The following is a 15,682-nucleotide window of genomic DNA, read 5'->3' on the forward strand; positions in this document are numbered from 1 at the left end:
AACCACCCGTTTCTTTCTCTTCTTAACCGTCTGCTATTACATCACAGCACATTCAAATCTACTATTACACACTGAGAAGGGGTGCTAACCTCCTCGACATGGTCGCATCTGGAGAAATCTTGTGCACTTGGATGGGCGAGGACTCGGGAAGCTCAATACATTCATGAGACGTGGAATGTAGCGGTCTACTTCTGGTCAGCTGCAGATTAAATCGGTAACAGTGCCGCAGAGTGGATTGGTCAAAGACAGTGTGACAGGATCTTTCAGTCTCTAATTTTATCCTAAGACTGTGAGAACGCTCTGTGTGACTATTTCCATGGTTCACCGGCCGCGGTGGTCTAGCGGTTCTAGGCGCTCAGTCCGGAGCCGCGCGACTGCTACGGTCGCAGGTTCGAATCCTGCCTCGGGCATGGATGTGTGTGATGTCCTTAGGTTAGTTGGGTTTAAGTAGTTCTAAGTTCTAGGGGACTGATGACCATAGATGTTAAGTCCCATAGTGCTCAGAGCCATTTGAACCTGCCTCGGGCATGGATGTGTGTGGTGTCCTTAGGTTAATTAGGTTTAAGTAGTTCTAAGTTCTAGGGGACTCATGACCTCAGCAGTTAAGTCCCATAGTGCTCAGAGCCATTTGAACCATATTTCCATGGTTCCCTCCGTTTCCATGTCGACATTTTCTCGGATTCCGGTTGCTGTCACATACGTGTTCCCATGTACAAATTGTTCTGCGCCAACCAGTAGACACACAAGTTCTTCCTCAATTTTCCTGCATTTTGATGTATATTCCATCAGTTTAAACGTATTTTCCGTCATTTCTCGCAATTCTAACCATTTTATGTCAGTTCTACTCATGCAATCATGATATCACCACTTGCTGCGTGTTCTAAAATTGCTTGTAAATGTAGAACAGCTGCCAACACTGAGCACAGCTGCAGTATTTTTCTGATCCGGAGTCATAGTATGGCACTGCAGTCGATTGTATCCAGTCGCCTCCACTCCACGTATTCCACATTTGCTCTGTTTTCTGTAGGTTTGTGAGGAAAGTATGTCAAGTCATAAGAATGGTACAGATATTTCTATTTCCAGAGCCACAGCCGTCAGCACATTGTATTTCAGATACTTCACTCATTGCCGAATGTCGTCCAATTGAGAATGCGATCGTAATATTTAATTGTAAGTACAGTGATAAAATGTATATATGTGAAACTTCCTGGCAGATTAAAACTGTGTGCCCGACCGAGACTCGAACTTGGGACCTTTGCCTTTCGCGGGCAACTGCTCTACCAACTGAGCTACCGAAGCACGACTCACGCCCGGTACCCACAGCTTTACTTCTGCCATATATATGTGGCCGGTTTCCTAGGATGATTCTGTCTGTGCCGGTAGCCTGTGGCGGGAATGATCCACGTTTCTGGCTAATTTGTAGGAGCTGTCCGAATAGAGGGGCCTGTTGGGAAGCAGTAATGTACCTGACTTAACCACGTCGTCCTCTAGACGGCCGAATAGCGAACTAATCTTAGTATGTATTGGACAGCTTTCGTGATTGCGTGGAAATTTGAGAAGATTCAACATGGACAAGTGGTTGCGCTGGACAATTATTCCCTCCCATGTAAATTGTCCGGTTGACTGCTTCTACACATTTCCCATCTTTATTTAGTTGAAGGAACATCGATTGTGGTGTCTGCATGTAGCAGGTGAAAGATGGGTGGAAGACACTTTTGCTGGTTCTCTAGACATGAGAAACACCTTAGTTGACTTTGCAAATTATGGGGGTGATGTGGAAACACCTACATCAGTATTTGTGAATGGAAATATGAGTTCAGTCTATTTTTCCCAGTTTTCATGTAAAGGTCTTTGCAGACGGGATAAGTTTCTAGTTACTCAGTGGTTTACAGCACGCTCCACCTCGCTAAAGTTTCAGATTTCTAGAGAAATAATTTCCAGTCTACACCTTCGGAATTATACAGTGCGAGCGACACTGCTAAGCAAGCAATGTTGCTATGTGCTTGATATCGAGAAGTATCGCATAAGTGGTATAATATTCTGGCAAACCATGTGAAAACATGTGTTCTTGTAATCCCATAGTCTAGAGAGGGGTGTTGAGAGCAAGAAGGCAGGTCAGAGCCAGAAACAGTAAAGTCTTTGTGCTGAGGGTTAACGAGCCCGACTTTGTACAACAGTTCTGAGAGTGACTTTGGTCTGCTGAGTGCACTCTGGACACGTGCCAGGAGCAGATCACTTGTGACCATTGGCTGCAGCGGATGACTGTCTGACCTCACAGGAAATATCTAGTGCTGCGAGGAGTATACCTACAGTGCATTTGCTTATGCTGTCTGTCCTCACAGTATAAGTGTCTGGTGGTTGATAGCTATATACGAGATGCAAAAGGGGCGATTTTGTACAGCACAGAATATGAATTGAATGTTTGCTACATCGACACAGTATGTGCTGATATATTGCCAGATTAGAGATCAGTTTCATGCTCTAATATTTAAGCTTCCATACTCAGTAGCAGAGCCATGTAATTGAGAAAGAGTCTTTCCTTATTTGATGATATGTAGGCGACTTTTGCAGGGTTCAACTGTCAGTGCAATATGGCGATCTGTACGAAATAGTTTTTGCCACTGAAAGTCTCGTGTGCAGAAAGAAAAAGGCGGAGTGTGCTTCCACACTGCTGGCATCAGTAATGTGGCGGGTAAATTCAGTAAGAGCCAATCATAATGCTCTATTCATTCACAAGACACCCTTTGTGGCGGGACATAGGAGCCTCTACGTAGTGGTGAGAACGTTTGCGTTTCGGAGATGTTTGTTGAAAGCAGGACAACGATTTACACAATGGGTAACACGTGATGGACGGGGTGCCACAGTAGGACCCTCAGGAGGAATGCATTTGGCGTTATTCTGGGCTATTTTCATAAACATGTCCTGTCAGCACAAGAATTTCCATGCAGACAATCTGACGCATCACGAAAGCTCTTACAAAAGTGACCGTTAACTATTTCTGCGACACTTAATAATTCCTGAGAGGTAGACTTTGCTCTTATTTACACAGCCATGTGACTAACTATTTCTGCGATACTTTACAGTTTCCGAGAGGTAGAATTTGCTCTTATTTACATAGCCATGTGACGTCAGTATAACACTGACAACCTTTTAGATGCGTCTGCGATGGTGAGTTACTACACAAACATTTTGCGGTGATGCATCAGTCACGCTGGGTAGGTAAATGCATGCACAGCTAGACACAGCTCACATGTCCCATTATGATTGCTAGGAACAATACACCCTGTGCTATTCTGAGAACCATTTGAACAGATTTCTGTAGCACGACCTGTGACATCGGTATAACATTGACAACTTTTAGCTGTGTCTGCAAGGGTGAGCCGTTATGCAAACAGCTCTCTCAGCTCTGGACAGGTAGATACACCTCAGCCGCAGTGGTTAGGTGAACACGTGCGCGTCCAGAGTGTGATCTGGCTCTTACTAACATAGACATGTGATGTCAGTATAACACTCGAAGAATTCTAAATGTATACCCGAAAGTAGACGCGACTTTCACCTGCTGTCTGTAAGCAGCAGCGGCATGAGAGCAATGCCTCGCACCCCTGCACCATGCTGCCCCTGCAAAGCACCTGTGCGGGATCGGCGACGTCGTTATGTGCGCGGGTTGGAACAGTTTGCTGATACATTGCAGTTGACAATAGTTCGAAAGCATTTCTTATGTGCACTGAGTTTTTGTGCACTGCATTATTTTCGTCTGTTTAAGCGTTGTGAGCCTGTTTGCAGAGTCTTTTACAAGCATTATTTTGACAGTTTACGAGTTGTTTGCGTGTGTGTTACCTTATTTTGCAAGTAAGTCTGTAGGCTGTGCTATGCATTATTTCGGTAAATTACGAGTTGTTTTCAGGTCTTTGTGCTGTGTATTGCACTATTTGGACAGTTTAGAATTAGTGAGTATGTCTGTAGAGCGTTTTACATGCGTTATTTTGATAATTTACGAGTTGTTCCTTATCTATACATCAGTGTACTGTATTATTCCGGTGATTTAGAGTAGTTAGCTGGTCTGTAGGCTATGTAGTGTGACCCTCAAGCATGTCAGAGCGAGTGTTTTGTATCACTGTAATAAATAAACTGAATGAAATCCATCCCTAAATAAACTGTTCCAAAATAAATAAACTACAGTCCTTCCTATCCAGTAGCGCAGAACAGGCTGAGTCCTTTTCCCACCATTTTTCCCTCAGACCGCCATTGGACGACAGTGCCCACTGGTGGCAGTACTGTGTACTAGGTCAGTTGGGCTCTAGACCTCATGATGAACAGACTGGATGGAGCTACTGCCTCAAATTGTTTAAATAAACACTGCTTGCAAAATACTTACATCCATCCTATTCTGTTGTCCAGCACAGTCTGAGTCCTTTTCGCACCATTTCCAAGGATGAGGTGGTGGTCAGATGACTTAGGTTAGTGAAGGTAGCCCGAGTGATCTATTTTCCCGCCATTTTCTTAGGTTAGTGGAGGTAGCCCAAGTGACCTTTCTTCCACCAAAAATTTGAACTACCTGCCATTTTCTGGCGGAGGGTGGGGGGAGTGGAGGGGGTTAGGTTAGTGGAGGTAGCCCAATAGACCTATTTTCCAGCGAAAATTTGAACTTCCTGCCATGACGTCGTTATGACATTGCCATATCTACTGCCGCCATCTTGGATCTGCAATCCTGAATCAATTTGGCAACAATGGAGAGTGGGGTGACGGCAGCCTAGCCCTGCTAATTAGAATGGTGCAGCAACTGTCATCACAGGAAAGCTGGACAGGAGCAGAAATGATTAGCCAACAAGTTAACATGACAAACAGAAGATTTACTTAACGTGTATTTCTGCAAGTGTATGAAGACTCATTGCAAATAGTGCTCCAAGAATTAGAGTCTATCTCATACATTAGCAACTAGGATGAAGCTCGCCATACTAAGCACGAACAGTGGTGTCGTAGTAGTGAGGCTGCAAGTGCAAGGCGGATATCTGGCTACCACCAGCCATCCTACATCACAGTGACATAGGGTGCTTGTGATACAGAGCCACTGGAATGTGGTGCAGTGGGCACGCACCACTGAGTCCACCAGATCCCGCGCAACCGCTGTGGGTATCTAATGAAAATTTCCAATACTGTTAGCAACTGAAGAACACCAGTGGCATAGTACTGATACGTGATACCACACATGTAACAATAACATCTCCACTCATGATATACCCACCAGCCAGCACGTGGAGCTCGCAGTTGTTTGTACACCATCAAGTTCACCACCAGGTGCATATCCAAAAAGGAGGAAGAGTAGGTGTTTAAGGGGGGCAGGAGGAGGAGGGTGTTTTCATGACCCTCCCACCTATGCAACATTTCATCACAGCCTTGTCTAACGGAGAACACCCTACTCTTACTGGCTGGCGAAAAACAAAGTAAGATCCAATATCGGCGTCCCAACTGGAGAAGCAATGAACGACAGTCCCTATGTAACAACACACCTGGACCTGCTTGGCTGACTGGTACGGTAAGTGATGTCATTACAGGAGTGTGTGGCGTTTCCTATATTCCTATGTATGACTTACCCGCACATAAGCAGTGCAGTCAGCCTCCGCACTTCCTCGACTTATAAGATATGATTTTACTTGCAGTGTAGCCAACCGTGTGCCGTTCACCTCCATGCACACTCTGGATCTCTACAGAACTGTAGGCTAATGCAGGGAAGTGTACGTTTGCCACTACTAAAGAAAGTAACTAAGTTCTGGTGAAAATCACGTGTATTCTTGAGGCGCGTTAGCCTATAAAAAAGCTTCTCACAAACTTTTACAAACAGCACCACTTAGGTTCTGTGTGACTCAGAATACACTATGATGGTGGCCGTGCGGTTATGCCCTCTGTATGATGAAGCCTTCGGTCCAGTTCGAAGTTGTAATAAATCTTGTGACAATAAGGCTAATCCACATTGCACTCTCACAACTATAATGCTGTTTCTGCCACGCGGGTCTGCCCTACACAATGCAAGGATCTATTCCATAGGAACGATACGGAACTATCCAGTCACGTCCCAATAACGTCCCACAATCCAGAGTAGTAGTGATCGTAGCCAACAGTTTACCTCCGATTGTTGCTTGACCACAAATGAGAAGTAGATCGGCAGGAGAAAGCGCAGCAGCTGACTTACCATGTCCGGCGGCATCCGTATTGCTGCGCAGAATAAGCTTTGCCAAGTGAACTATGTTCGTCTACGCCTCTGTCATCGTCACAGTGCAAAGCAAACATTTAATTCACAATTATAAATTTGCACAACCTACGTGCGTGCAAGTGGCTGCACATACTCTGGCTCTGTTTGAGAAAAATTCAAATGTTATTTACGAGATGTGGGGTAGTGACGCTGACGTGCATCTGCACCGCTCGCCGCCAGAACTCACCGTCCTAGCAATGGTGTTTGTGCCTTCCTTCCCTCTCTCTGCACCACTGTGGCGTCAGCCAGTATCTTCTTGGTAAAAGTGAGCATGCTTAAGTTTAACTCGCTCTTACTGGCTCTCTATCACTCGAATTATCATATTAAGCGTTTATATAGTATTTGCCACTGCTTCTTGTTTACCATAATTGTTTAAGAACAGAAATATTTCTTTTTTGCTGGAGGGCACTGGTAGGACCAGTCGAACTTTCCCAATGTGAAGGAGTGTTCCCCTACAGATATTGCATTTCAGTTTTTGTTCACCTCTACCGTGGCTGTGTTCCTCTGCCCCCGGCTGGCTCGTGCAAGTCACTACGACCCCTCGCTGACACCCAACTTGCCTCACTCTGAAAGCATTCGGCACTCCCACTCCACGATCAGTGCCAGCTTGCCACACTCCCGATGTCGAACTGAATTCCGATTCTCCCCTTTTAATTAATCTCGCTCTAACTTTTGTTCCGTTGCTCGTACAGCAACGGCATTTGCTTCTACGGTAATATAAACTCTCTTTAAACTGCGTCGCCCGCATCTCGTGGTCGTGCGGTAGCGTTCTCGCTTCCCACGCCCGGGTTCCCGGGTTCGATTCCCGGCGGGGTCAGGGATTTTCTCTGCCTCGTGATGGCTGGGTGTTGTGTGCTGTCCTTAGGTTAGTTAGGTTTAAGTAGTTCTAAGTTCTAGGGGACTGATGACCATAGATGTTAAGTCCCATAGTGCTCAGAGCCATTTGAACCATAAACTGCGTCCGAAGAGGCCTCGGAAAACCCAACGGTCCTGAGTGACCGCCGTGTCATCCTCAGACTAAAGGCTTCAATGGATGCGGATATGGAGGGGCAGGTGGTCAGCACACCGCTGTCCTGGCCGTTGCCAGTTTTTGTGACTGGATGGTTCAAATGGCTCTGAGCACTATGCGACTTAACTTCTGAGGTCATCAGTCCCCTAGAACTCAGAACTAATTAAACCTAACTAACCTAAGGACAGCACACACATCCATGCCCGAGGCAGGATTCGAACCTGCAACTGTAGCGGTCACGCGGTTCCAGACTGTAGCGCCTAGAACCGCACGGCCACTCCGGCCGGCTTTGTGACTGGAGCCACTGCTTCTCAATCAAGGTGTTCCTCAGTTTGCCTCACAAGAGCTGAGTGCACCTCGCTCGCCAACAGCACTCAGCAGACCAGATGGCCACCCATCCAAGTGCTAACCGAGCTGGACAGCGCTTAACTTCGGTGATTTGACGGGAATCAGTGTAACCACCGTGGCAAGGCCGTTGGCAGTCTATGATAATCGATTACTCTTATTTACAAACACTACAGATTAAAAGCCGCACTACGCTCGGACACGGGCATTCGTGCTCATCACATTGCCACATTTCACCTTCAAATATCATTTTCTCAGCTAACTTTCGGACGATAAAGTAGCACGAAAGCTATCTTGAAAATGACAATGAATCCTAGAAAATTACAAGCTATGCTTAAGACAGAAAACTTTTCTATCCTGGAGGTCTAGTCGACGTTAATAGCATTGTGGACTGAGATGCCACTAACAACAAAATGTACACGGTTTGTCCACTCCAGTGGCAGAATCAGCAAACAACAAAAAGCTGATTAAGGCACGACAGATAAGTTAGAACGGCAAAAAAATTTTATGTGATGTAAGTTTAAATTACCAGTTTTCGGATTTTTTTCCTTTACCTGTCTTGTGAAGTCTTACTTCTGGCCAAGTTTCATAATTCTTGGTCAACGCCAAGTACACTATAGGTTCTGATGATTGAGTTTGCAATTATCAAATAACGGCCGTATCTTTTGATTGCCTTGACTTAGAAGCTTACATTTTTTACATCACTAAGGGAACGTAGACGTTAATATGTGACAAACCTCTACGCGTTCCTGGGAAATAGCCGTCTGAGAAGCAGGGCACACAGACAGACAAACAAAGTGATCCTATAAGGGTCCTTTTATACCGATTGCGATACGAAACCCTATAAAACAAAAGGATAATACAAGTAGCAAAAAGAAAAAAAAAACAAGAAACGAAGAAAAATCAAATTCATCAGAAAAAGAATTAAAATGTCAGTAAGAGCATTGCCCGTGAATAGTTAAGTTCCAGGTTCGAGTCCCAATCTGCTACAGTTTTAATCTGTCACGCATTTTGATAAAATACAGACTTTCACACCTCAGAGCACGACCAGCCTCTGTAGCCAACATCACTAACACATCTCTAACCGATGGTGCTCGGACGTTGAATGCTGCTGGTGGACGAAATTTTCACTCATGGTATTCAGCCGGTAACGGGAGGAAATTTGGTGGTGTAAATTTCCTTGCCAACAGTCTCTTCGACAATGTCCTGAATTCAATTCAAAACGTCTCTGCACTGGCTCATGAAGTTAGGGCATGTGACACTCTTGATGGTGGTCAGCCAGATAGGGACGTTAAACTCGGCGGACCATTTTGGTGCTATTTGAGATAAGTAGGCTATGAGCTGGCAGTGGGCCTAACCATCTCCCTTATTGCAGTATCATCAAACAACACCAACCTTAAACTACATTATAAATCCATCCATTAGAATGATCTACACTCTACACATATATACATATCCCTCACATATCGGCGAGGAAATAGGCAATGTGCGTGGAGCGAGACGGGTTTTCAAAAAATGGTTCAAATGAATCTGAGCACTATGGGACTTAAATTCTGAGGTCATCAGTCCCCTAGAACTTAGAACTACTTACACCTAACCAACCTGAGGACTTCACACACATCCATGCCCGAGGCAGGATTCGAACCTGCGACCGCTGCGGTTGCGCGGTTCCAGACTGTGGCGCCTAGAACCGCTCAGCCACCCCGGCCGGCACGGGTTTTCCGGAAAGCCACTGAACCTCCCACAATGGTATATCCCAGACAACAATGCCACATGACGAGAATGGCAGTGCACAGTCATAAACGGCCCACGACAGTATAGAGGGGTACAGAAAAAAGTAGACACAGTACAGAAAAAAGTAGACACTCTTTCATAGTCAGTATGAATGGAACAAAATGACATACCGTTACAATCCTTGCACGGGGAGAAGGTTATTTTATGTGTTCAAAGTGATCTCATTAGCAGCCAAACAAAGTCGATGCCGCTGAACTGTTGACTGAACTACGGCTGTCAATATTGCTGATGTGATAGTCGCACAGGACACCTCGATGGTTTCTCGTAGCTCTTTCAGTGCAACCGGCATCTGTTGATAAACTTCATTTTTCGAGGTCCCCCATAGGTATAGGTGTAAGGTGTGGAGGCCGTGGTGGGTATCAACAGCTCCTCCTAGACCTATCTATTATTCAGGTAGATTTTGATCCAAGTAGGCTCTGACATCTCTGTGGTAGTGAGGCGGAGCGCCATCTTGTTGTACGTAAAATCTTTCATTTCCAGACACCTTTCGGATGGCTAGTAAAATTGATGTTTGCACAAGAAGAAGAAATATCCCATGAGTTACGGCACCTTCAAAGAAGAATGAGCCAATCAAACTGCGTAAGGACAGGCCACACCACACATTAACACCTGTTAGATTAACATGTCTGTCCCTGTGAACGAGAGAGTTTTCAGGACCCCAGTAACGCCGTTGGGGCGGTTAACGTCACCGTTCTGTTTGAATTGCGCCTCGTCAGATCTGATAACCATCCCTTCGAACAGTTCATCGTCGCGAAGCATGCCCTCAAACTACATGCAATATTCACCCTTCATTCCGGGTCGTCCTCGTTCATAGCGTGCAGGAATCTTGGAACGTAAACTTTCCACTTCGCGGTCTTCAGAATTCGTCGTATGCTTGATCAGCTTACCCTGCTTTCATACGCAAGCTGCTTCACCGATGTTTGAGGTGACCTAGTTAAATGTTGCAACACAGCAGCTGCAAGCTGGACTTGTTGAAGTTTTTGATCGGCCACATCTTTCCTTAAGCACATCCTGAATAGTATCGTCGGCTTCAAATTAATCCCGAATATGATAAACTTTGTACGTGTCGGTAGCTGAATTCCATACACATTACGCCATTGCTGTTGTAGCTCCATTGTGATATCGTAATTCCAGTACTACTTCAGTATGGCCTTGCGTTGCACGGCTACAGTCGTACTTCATTCATTGCTGCACTGTCATCTGCTAGAAGACGCACACCGAGATCCGTTCAGAAAACAATGGACTACACTACCGCGCAAAATTGCAAAGCTGCGTCATTTTGTTCCAGAGATATTCACTACCAAGAGTATCTATGTATTTCTGGGGTCAACAGAAGCGTCCGATCTTACCCGTCGGCTTTGACCCGTGACGTAAGCGTGTTGTGGTGTGTGACGTCATTACGGCGCGGAGTTTGATTTGCGATTGTGGCGTGTTTGTAGATGTCTTGTTTTTGTTTGTCGTGCTCTCTGGTGGTGTGTTCATGGTTTTCGTTTGTTTCGTTTGTTTCGTGTGGTGGGGTAAGGGACCTACACATTGATCTGTAGCGTAGCCCTGAATACGAGGTTAGGTTGGGAGTTTTTTTTTGGAATGCGGCCGCGGCAGCGGCCGCCTATGATTCGAAAATATTGATTTGACACTAATGAACATGTATACGTAATATGAAGCAATTTGATGAACATATTGATCTGTAGCGTAGCCCACTTGAGGTTAGGTTGGGAGTTTTTTTTTGGAATGCGGCTGCGGCAGCGGCCGCCTATGATTCGAAAATATTGATTTGACACTAATGAAGCCTGTGGGGGGATGGGGGGGCACTGCAGACTCCCCCCACCGCATAACGACACATGATGATCAAATTTTGAAAAAAAAAAATGAAAAATTTTTTCCGTACCTGCTAAACTGCATAAGTGCCGATGTATGTAGGTGTAAGGGAAGCTTTCGTTTCTTAGTTTTCTATTGGGGGATGTGATCGGTAGGTTCTGTTGAGCTATATAGGTTAAGGGAAGTGTCCGATTATGGATAGGAATGTGTTTTTTGGTATTTGGTCAGTTTTGTGATGTTGATTTATTTCGTTGTTTTGCGTGGTTTTGAATGGCGGTCGGTGGCTACATTTCTGTATATTTAGTTTCTCCGCACCCAAAAACCCCTAATTTCCCACGCTTGTCCCGTTACAGTCATTAGGCTTTTTGTGAAACTTGTGTATTTCAGTGTTTACAATACGTATGCGATGTTTTTATATCCGCCATATTGGAATTGTTTATAGTCGTTTCCGCGGTATTTGTGACGTCATGGGTCAAAGCCGACGGGTAAGATCGGACGCTTCTGTATTTCCTATTTCTGGACCCTTCTGTATTTATTTCCGCACATTTCGCCTCCTACACGTGTTATTATTATATTATTATTATTATGCGCAAATCCTCTCCCCCTCTCTCCAAATGGATGGTTGCAGTTTCGGTACACCTTTAGTGTCATCTGCACAAAGAGCGAGCGTGTCAAAGGACCGCAGAAAATTTCATTGTTCAACGAGCTGGAGTTTCCAGTTTCCTGCTTTACTTCATCGTAAAAACTACGCACCTGTAAATTACGTCTGCATTCAATTCCCATGTATAAGGTACAGGGAAAAAACTGACAATAATGTAAGATCATCGTTGAGGGCGTCGATCGAGCACAATTTCCCACATAACCAAGGACTGGCAATACACTGCTGTCAATTGGCTAAGTGCGCGGAAGTCAACACCTATGATGTAACAGTCGCAAGAATTTCCGAGCATGCCAGAAACATTCGCTACACGCCAGGAGTTAAGAAGATAGTGAGCCAGTCACTTATTCGAGAATGATGACTATTTACCGATGTTGGAGGCAAAAATTTTGAGCATATGTTGTAAGAAATGAGGTAATAAGAGTGATAAAACGATCATTTCTGTTTTATTTTTCATGGTGTCTTGTTAAAATGAAAGTTCATTTATGCTCTCTATACATAAAACTAGCAAAAATTTCATTTTTAGAAAACTTCACATTATCACATCTCAACTACGTTACTGGAGTGCTCTTTCTGTGCAAAAGCTTGTGTTAACAAATTAACTCAACGCAGTTATGGTACTTCTAGCATAGATGCTTTAATAGCACTGAGGAACAAAAAAAAATTTTGTCTGAGAAAGAAAAGTACGTGATTCTGATAGTATTTTCCCCGTTACGCAAGGTTTCCGAGAGAGAGAAATTTATGATTTCACTTTAAACATTGTGCATGCTTCTCTACACAACATTCAAACATTCTCAGTCACCCTGAAGGTAAGAAAGGATGACTTTCTCCTATATTTCGCTTATGGAGCAACCCGCTTGATGGTCGAACAATAATAATCGGCCAGCATTACTCTACTCCAGCTTTGATAGCTCTTTTCCTTAGCTGTAGTCTTCCCTTGCTCATTGCTCACTGTATCAGGATTTTCTGGAAAGAAATCTAGGTGTGAGTGCAGGAAGTGTACATTTAAGGACATATTACAACTTAATTTTTAAAAGATCGTTACCAATACCACGATAATTTCCCACCTCTCAATATTCCAAAAAACTGCAACTTTTTTTGAATGTTTGCCAAGCTGGTTTCTCCAGTAAATTCAATAGGTCCTCAAATATTTCATCATACATCAGTGATCGTATTTGTGCATCCAGAAATTCGCCTTACTTAATTTTTGCTTCACTAAATTTATACCAACTTAAGTACATGAAACCAGGAGTGTTGTCCAACACGTTTTCGGGCCATTCCTTTCTAATATAATGAGTTTCTCTGTGACACAAAAAACAGTATTTTGTGTAACAAAGCTGCAGACCAGAATAAGTGCAATTCCCTTCAAATCATTACAAATATTCCACTCATGTACTGCATATTTAACGTTTTCCAGCATAAATTTAAAGTTTTCATACCCTCCTATCATACTAGAAGAGTGTGCAAAAGGTATTGATGGGAAGGTATCGACTTTATGAAGAAACAATGCTTCTAAATTAAGTTTAGAGGCATCAATCAACAAGCGGGATTTTGTTGAGTTGTACTCAATACCAAATGTCTCCATAACAGTAGGAATGTCATTACAAGACGCTAAGCCATTTTTTTCAAAAAACAGTCTTTAAAATGAGAATGACGATTACGATAGGTACATATTTTTTTATTCTTTCGAAAAAGACTCCATTCTATTTCATTTCAACAAGATAATGCGCCATGTCACAAAGTCAAGAGTGTGATGGAGTGGTTTGGGGAACACAGTGGCCGACCCAGTCGATGTGCCAGCTCCCAACTCGCCATATCTGAATCCGGTCTAGAATGTGATTGAATATGGGGTCAGAGCTCATCGCCCCATCCTCGGAATTTACGGGAATTAGGTGACTTGTGGGTGTAGATATGATATTAACTCCCTCCAGCGACCTACCTAGGCCTCACTTCTTCCATGCCATGACGTATGACTGCTTTTACGAGGGCTATTCAGAAAGAAGGGTACGCTTTGGCATTAAAAAAACTAAGGACAAGAAATACATTTTATTATATACATCTGAAAGAGCGACTGACATAATACTTTTTCACATAGTCACCAAACACATTGATGCACTTATCATAGCGGTGGACAAGATTTGAAATATATTCGTCGTAAAATTCTGCCGCCTGAGACTTCAGCCAGTGAGTCACGCCCGCCTGGAGTTCCGCGTCGTCATCAACGCACTGCGTGGCAAGCCAGTTCTTCATCTTGGGAAACAAGTGGAAGTCGCTTGGTGCAAGATCAGGTCTGTAGGGCGAATGAGTGAAAATTTCCCATTTGAATGACTTAAGAAGTTCGTTAGTACGATGTGCCGTATGACGTCGGGCATTGTCGTGCAAAAACAAAATTTTTGACGTCAGCTTTCCTCGGCATTTATTTTGAACTGCTCTTCTAAGGCTGTGAAAAGTATGACAGTACCGGGCAGAATTTATGGTTGCTCCACATTCGAGAAAATCAATAAGAAGCACGCCTTGCCTATCCCAAAACACTGCCGCCATCAACTTCCTTGCTGACAAGGTTTGCAAATATTTTCTAGGTTTTTGTGGGGACCTTGTGTGGCCTCACTCTATGGACTGTAATTTTGTCTCGGAATTGGCGTGTTTCATCCCAAGAATCGTCACCGGTTATGATTCGATCCCGTAATGATCCACCATGTTTTTGGTAGGCCACCAGAAATGTCAACATTGCCCCCATTCGCTGTTCTTTATGGTGCTCTGTAAGCATTTTGGGCAGCCATCGTGCATAAAATTTGTGGTAGCCTAGCTTTTGAGTGACAGTTTCAAACAGCAAAGTCCGTGAAACTTGTGGAAAAGAAAGCGAAAGCTCCGTTATTGTGAAGCGACTGTTTCCACAAATCGTTTCATCAACTTTAGCAACAAGATCGTCAGCCACAACGCTCGGGCGTCCACTCTTCTCTTCATCATGAACGTTGGTTCGGCCATTTTTAAACCGAATGCACCGTTTCCGGAAGGAACATTCACTCATTATGTTGTTCCTGTGCACAGTTCACGATAAATTTCTATAGGTTTTAGGGTTTTTGCCAACAAAAACCGTATCACAGGCCGCACCTCACAACTGGCTGGATTTTCGATTGCAGCACACATTTCAAATTCGAATATCGAAAAAACCAGACATGCAGAGGCGTTCCCTCTGCCATGGATGGATGCGACTGAGCTGCCGAGCACGCACATACCAAAATACACACGATCGGTGCGCGCCTAGCGGCGTCAGACGGAAACGTTCCCAACTTTCTGAATAGCCTTCATATCTATGCCATAGGTGGACAGACCGGCTATTAGGTAGGGGATCATAATGTTCTGAGTGATCAGTGTAGTGAATAATAGCGAGAAAAAGAAACAGGTTTTTACTCACAACTTTTCATATCATATGGCTAGAGAGACTGTAGGATGTCCCAAGCCTAAGCTCTTAAAAGGTATATTGTTGAATGTCAAAGCTATGAACTTATGCACCATAAGGTGAACATCAGGAGTGTCAAAACTCGTGTTATAATAAAATGCCTAGGGAACAAGAGCAAATCACAAAAAATTAGAACTTATGGACCAGAAACAATGACAATGCACCCTACGCAGTGAAAGATGTCACTCGCGAAAGCAGTGTAGTAACAGACTCGGTGTCTAAACATTTCTCTCATTACTAAAGGTAGTGCTAAAACAGAGTCCACAATAGAAGACGAATGCAGTGAGCACATACAACATTCTGCCAGGTGGATAAAAGCATAGTTCATGTACATCACCTACAGACAAACAT

This window comes from Schistocerca americana, chromosome 5 (assembly GCF_021461395.2).
Source record: "Schistocerca americana isolate TAMUIC-IGC-003095 chromosome 5, iqSchAmer2.1, whole genome shotgun sequence".
Classification (NCBI taxonomy): Eukaryota; Metazoa; Arthropoda; class Insecta; order Orthoptera; family Acrididae; genus Schistocerca; species Schistocerca americana.